This window comes from Stylophora pistillata, chromosome 9 (assembly GCF_964205215.1).
Source record: "Stylophora pistillata chromosome 9, jaStyPist1.2, whole genome shotgun sequence".
In the NCBI taxonomy this organism is placed as follows: domain Eukaryota; kingdom Metazoa; phylum Cnidaria; class Anthozoa; order Scleractinia; family Pocilloporidae; genus Stylophora; species Stylophora pistillata.
This window is the reverse complement of record NC_142527.1, coordinates 26,415,982-26,421,981: the sequence shown is the minus strand read 5'-3', so window position 1 is coordinate 26,421,981 and position 6,000 is coordinate 26,415,982.

Here is a 6,000-nt window from a genome sequence, read left to right as displayed (position 1 = left end):
CTCTACACTGTTTGGACGACACCCATCCCACAAAACGATATGTGGCAAAAGCTTATTCCATTTCTGAAAATATTTAGCTAATTTATTCCGCTTTGTTGCTATCTTCATTTCTACCCGGTATATCTCCCCGATCTTGGCCTTATAAACTCGTAAACTCGTATAAAGGGGTTCTTAGAATTCAATTTCGTCTAAGGGTTAACTGATTACACGACCGGTCAAAGTGCACGACTACGCATGTGTTAAAAAGAAATATGCGAACCACATGTGTTCAAGTCTCCCCACGTTGTTTTCATGCCTTTAATCCGCTCCAATGAGTGCACTTTCAAGGGAAGAGACCGTGTATCAACAGCAGGAAAGAATAAAATGGTTATATCCAGCCTGCGGGAACTTTATTGTCTTGGTGAAAGGTTGAAATGAACGTTCTATGACCATAGATGTGTATAAGTCCCTTGCGCAGCAAATAACTTAATCGCTCCAGCTTTATCCATAAAGGGTGAGGCAATTTTTACAATTTCCGCATGCAAGACAGGAAGTCAACTTCAGAAGTTAACGCGTCACCACACCAAACGCGTGTCGAAACACTGCAAGATTTTGGAGTTTCAGGAAGATCCGCGTTATTGATTTTTAAGAGGTGGATTTCGATGCGGCCAGCATCATTAAACCAATTGGAATTGGTGGTTTAAGATTTTTTTTTTCCAAAAGATGCGCTGTTTTGCAATGTGTTTGTTTAGCACGTAGCAAAATTTTTTCCGTCCGAGATTAGTGGGAAGGATCACGTGCCCGGTTCCTCGCTGTATAACTCTTTAAACCCTAACGTCAGCTTGCATATTCTCTATCCTTGGGTTTCACCCACGTGACCAATACCTTAGCAACGGTTACTATCCGCCATCTTGGTGTCCCTCGAGCGTAAACAAACCGTATCTAACGAAGAGTTCATGTGAGAAAGAGGGGATGGTTTTATGTATTGTTGTTGGCTGTTCGAGCAAAAGTGGAAAGCATAAAGACTAAGGATTTTTTCGTCTAATAATTTAATAATTTTATTATTTCTATGGCGCAAAATTCATTGGATATATGATTTAATGCGCTATACCTAAGATCATTACAAATCAAGGGGAAGAACAGGAGGAACTACAAGTTGTTGTATGGTTCGAGGCTTGCGGCTGTTGTAGATCCTCGATTTTTTGGTCGAGCTTTTCTTTGAGCTTCTTAGCCGATGAGAAATCGATGTCTTTAGCCCTCGCATACGGCACTTCATTGACATATGTCGGCAAAATCCATGAGCATTTTACCTGAGTGCAAGCAAGCTTGGGGTGTCACGAAAACTCACACCCCGAAACCTCAGACCTCAGACCCCGAAAACTCAGACCCCTCGAAAATTCAAGAGATAAACTCGACTCATGATCACTCCTGGTAATGCCGCGTGTATTTTGACGTTTTGGGTCTTGATCCAACTGAAGCAGCAAAAACAAGGCCGCAAGTTGCACGTTTCGCAAAATCGAAAAATGGTTGAGCATTAAAACATTTTAGAGTGACACAAGACTTCATTTTGCTTAGATTTCCTCCATTTTTCCCGTTAATTTTGAGCTTTTCATTCACAGTTAACTGGATCAAATGCGCTCGCTCCGACACCAAAGTATTAAAATGTGGCGTGATGTTGACGAGCCGAAAGGGACATTTGTTTACTTTTTTGTACTTCGTCGCACAGATCCTTGTTGTCGCTCTGTTAAAATTCTTAAATATTTCGCGATAATAATGGATACAAACAGAGACTCGGCCCACCAGTCCCAAAACGAAGACAATTTTGCGACCCTTAGGCTAGAGTTCTTAAATGAGGCAAAAAGAGAAAAACAACGGGAAAGAAGACTCGGCATCAGCGCCGTCACGATTCGCTTCACTGAAGAATAACTCTTGATATTGTTGTTCGTCTTTCGCGTCGGATTTGTTGCATTATTCCACCGGTTATGTTATAAAACAATTGTTTCATGCTTTATGCTATGCACTATCGAATTATGGAGCACTTTGGAAGCTTGGAGAACACTTCGAGGGATCTGAGTTTTCGGTGTCTGAGTTTTCGTGACACCCAGCGAGCTTGCCATGAATTCGAGTGTTGCTGTAATATAAAATAAAACACTCGCGATATGTGAGCATGACTCAGCCAGTCCAGCTTTGCATCCAAAGCAATGGGCTGACAAAATAGTCCCATTGTTTTCGGAAATGACCCAAATGTTCACAAAAGGATCCTTCATATGCTGTGAATGCCAAACTCGTGCTCTCACGACATACTTGCCGGCGATTACTTTGCCAACAACTGAGGTTACAAATCCCGACACCATTTAATTAAACGCCTCTAGACTCTTGAACGCCTTGAACTGCTTCTTGGTGTAGAAGCTGGTCTCAAGAACGAGGTAACTCAGCAAATCCGACACTTCCACAAGAGGCAAGCATTTTGGACTGAACTTCTCGGCTGTCACGCTTGCAGGGTCAACCGCGATGACCGAGATCTTTTGTAAACATCTTTCCTTCCAACTCTCTAAGCTTTCGGCATACTCAGAGAGCACTGGGATACCTTAAGATGAATGCCAGATACTTTTATCGCTTTTTTCTTCCTGGATATTCATGTAGTTGGCGAAATAATACGGCGATAAGAGATAGGGCTTCACTATAGAAATCGACTAATTATGCATAAATTTGACACCCGAGGGACACCAACATGGCGGATACTAACTTCAGCAAAGCTTGTGACGTCACCTGAAACCCAAGAATACTGTTATCGAAACATTTCCTAAGGTGCTGATAAGGAGAATGTGTATAACAATCAAGAGCTTCTATAGTTGGTAAACACTTTCTCGTTTCGTGACCTAATTACGTGACTTTGGGGGTGCATGGCAGAGAGAAATTGGACGCTAGTCATTCTTAGGGTCAACTGAAGAGTTAATTGAAAGTTACATAACCTTCAAATTGAGATGTTTTTCTCCTACGTGTGCGGTTTAAAACTTCCGTTTTAATAAATCAGAGATTAGTGGGTTGTTACTCTAAGCGTTTACAATATACATTTTCGTGACTAAGCTATACTAGGACAATGTTATCATTCAACAACAAACATATGAAACATATGTATGAACTGCGGTTATGAAACGTATATATATGCACGATCCTTCGCAGTAAAGCACTATTTGAGCAATAGTGAAAATCAGACCTGAAAAAAATTTCAGGCCTGTACGGGATTCGAACCACTGACCTCTGCGATACTAGTGCAGCGCTCTACCAATTGAGCTAACAAGCCAACTGGGAGCAAGCCATCAAATTAATTCGACATAAACCCGTAGATGATAAATCAAACAACAAATATATATGAAATACATATATATGAACTGCGGTTATGAAACGTATATGTGCACGATCCTTCGCAGTAAAGCACTATTTAACCGCAGTTCATATATATGTATTTCATATGTTTGTTGTTTGATTTATCATCTACGGGTTTATGTCGAATTAATTTGATGGCCTGCCCCAGTTGGCTTGTTAGCTCAATTGGTAGAGCGCTGCACTAGTATCGCAGAGGTCAGTGGTTCGAATCCCGTACAGGCCTGAATTTTTTTCAGGTCTGATTTTCACTATTGCTTAAATATATGAACATGTATTTTCATATATGTATTTGATATGTTTGTAGTACCTTAATAATAGTATATAGCTAAATTGTGTGTTTTACAATAAATTTTACCTCTTATGTTACTCTACACTGTTTGGACGACACCCATCCCACAAAACGATATGTGGCAAAAGCTTATTCCATTTCTGAAAATATTTAGCTAATTTATTCCGCTTTGTTGCTATCTTCATTTCTACCCGGTATATCTCCCCGATCTTGGCCTTATAAACTCGTAAACTCGTATAAAGGGGTTCTTAGAATTCAATTTCGTCTAAGGGTTAACTGATTACACGACCGGTCAAAGTGCACGACTACGCATGTGTTAAAAAGAAATATGCGAACCACATGTGTTCAAGTCTCCCCACGTTGTTTTCATGCCTTTAATCCGCTCCAATGAGTGCACTTTCAAGGGAAGAGACCGTGTATCAACAGCAGGAAAGAATAAAATGGTTATATCCAACCTGTGGGAACTTTATCGTCTTGGTGAAAGGTTGAAATGAACGTTCTATGACCATAGATGTGTATAAGTCGCTTGCGCAGCAAATAACTTAATCGCTCCAGCTTTATCCATAAAGGGTGTGGCAATTTTTACAATTTCCGCATGCAAGACAGGAAGTCAACTTCAGAAGTTAACGCGTCACCACACCAAACGCGTGTCGTCAAACACTACAAGATTTCGGAGTTTCAGGAAGATCCGCGTTATTGATTTTTAAGAGGTGGATTTTGATGTGGCCAGCATCATTAAACCAATTGGAATTGGCGGTTTAAGATTTTTTTTTTTCCAAAAGATGCGCTGTTTTGCAATGTGTTTGTTTTGCACGCAGCAAAATTTTTTCCGTCCGAGATCAGTGGGAAGGATCACGTGCCCAGTTCCTCGCTGTATAACTCTTTAAACCCTAACGTCAGCTTGCATATTCTCTATACTGTTATTGAAACATTTCCTAAGGTGCTGATAAGGAGAATGTGTATAACAATCAAGAGCTTCTATAGTTGGTAAACACTTTCTCGTTTCGTGACCTAATTACGTGACTTTGGGGGTGCATGGCAGAGAGAAATTGGACACTAGTCATTCTTAGGGTCAACTGAAGAGTTCATTGAAAGTTACATAACCTTCAAATTGAGATGTTTTTCTCCTACGTGTGCGGTTAAAACTTCCGTTTTAATATATCAGAGATTAGTGGGTTGTTACTCTAAACGTTTACAATATACATTTTCGTGACTAAGCTATACTAGGACAATGTTATCCTTACAGACTTAGTGCAAACCAGCGATATTTCCAGTACTCTTAAACGCCACAGCAAACAAAGAATCCGTAGGATTTTCAAAAATTCGCCGTCTTGAGCTACAACAATGTCAACACTTGCGCTAATCTGGATGAAAATGGAGAATAATAATCGTGACGTAACGTAATGATGAGAACCTTTTTTTTAAACTCTCTTTCAAACTACACAAACGGTCACACTGTCTGTGTATGGGGCCCTATGATATTTGTAATGGTGCCAACTAACCTCTTGTAACCTCTGGAATCACAAACGCTTAAAAAATTCGCATTTCTCTGCACGTGTATTCTGCACACATCATCTTGTTGACATCAGTAAAACCTGCAGCTATGAGCGCACGCGCATGTGCACCACACCCGTGCATTCGCACGCATCATCCTGTTGAAATAAACCATTACTGGTATTAGTGCATGTGCACTCCGCACGTCCATTACATTTATTTTGGTATATTCTGCTACTGTAATCGCACCATTTCTTCGACCACAGGCAGCCAAAGCTGACTACAGTGAGGCACCATTACTAATTATTTCTGACATGCAGATTAGTTAAAAATGAAAAATTCTAGTATTGGGCGTTCTCAGCAAAGGTGAAGTTTAGTGCAGCAGGCCAACGTAGAATAAAAGAAGTTCCTTCGTCATCCACGTAACCGCTTCTGTTGAAGCTAATGTTACCACTTCCGATAGAAGCTGCGAAATATATTCGGGTTTAATTGATGCTTCTCTGAATAGTGCTTTTGGATAGGTAATTATGGTTGGCGTTACCGTTCAGAATAACTTCCGTCGTGATCAAGACCGTCAGTTTTTTTTTTTTTTAAATGAAAAACAAGTTTAGACCGTAATTCTCTATAGGGTAATCAAGATCCGCGAACTTTGGTGCGAAACTTCTTATTTTGTGATTATGGTAGGTAGTTATGACTCAAAGCAAAACTAATAGCTATTTTTTACCTTTCTCTTTTGTCCTTTTAATATCCATGTACACGTTGCAAAATTAAAATAATTCATTAAGCTTTGGTCACAAAATACTCAAGAAATTTCTTCCTGCCATGATTTTAGTTGACCGCTTCGTTATTGG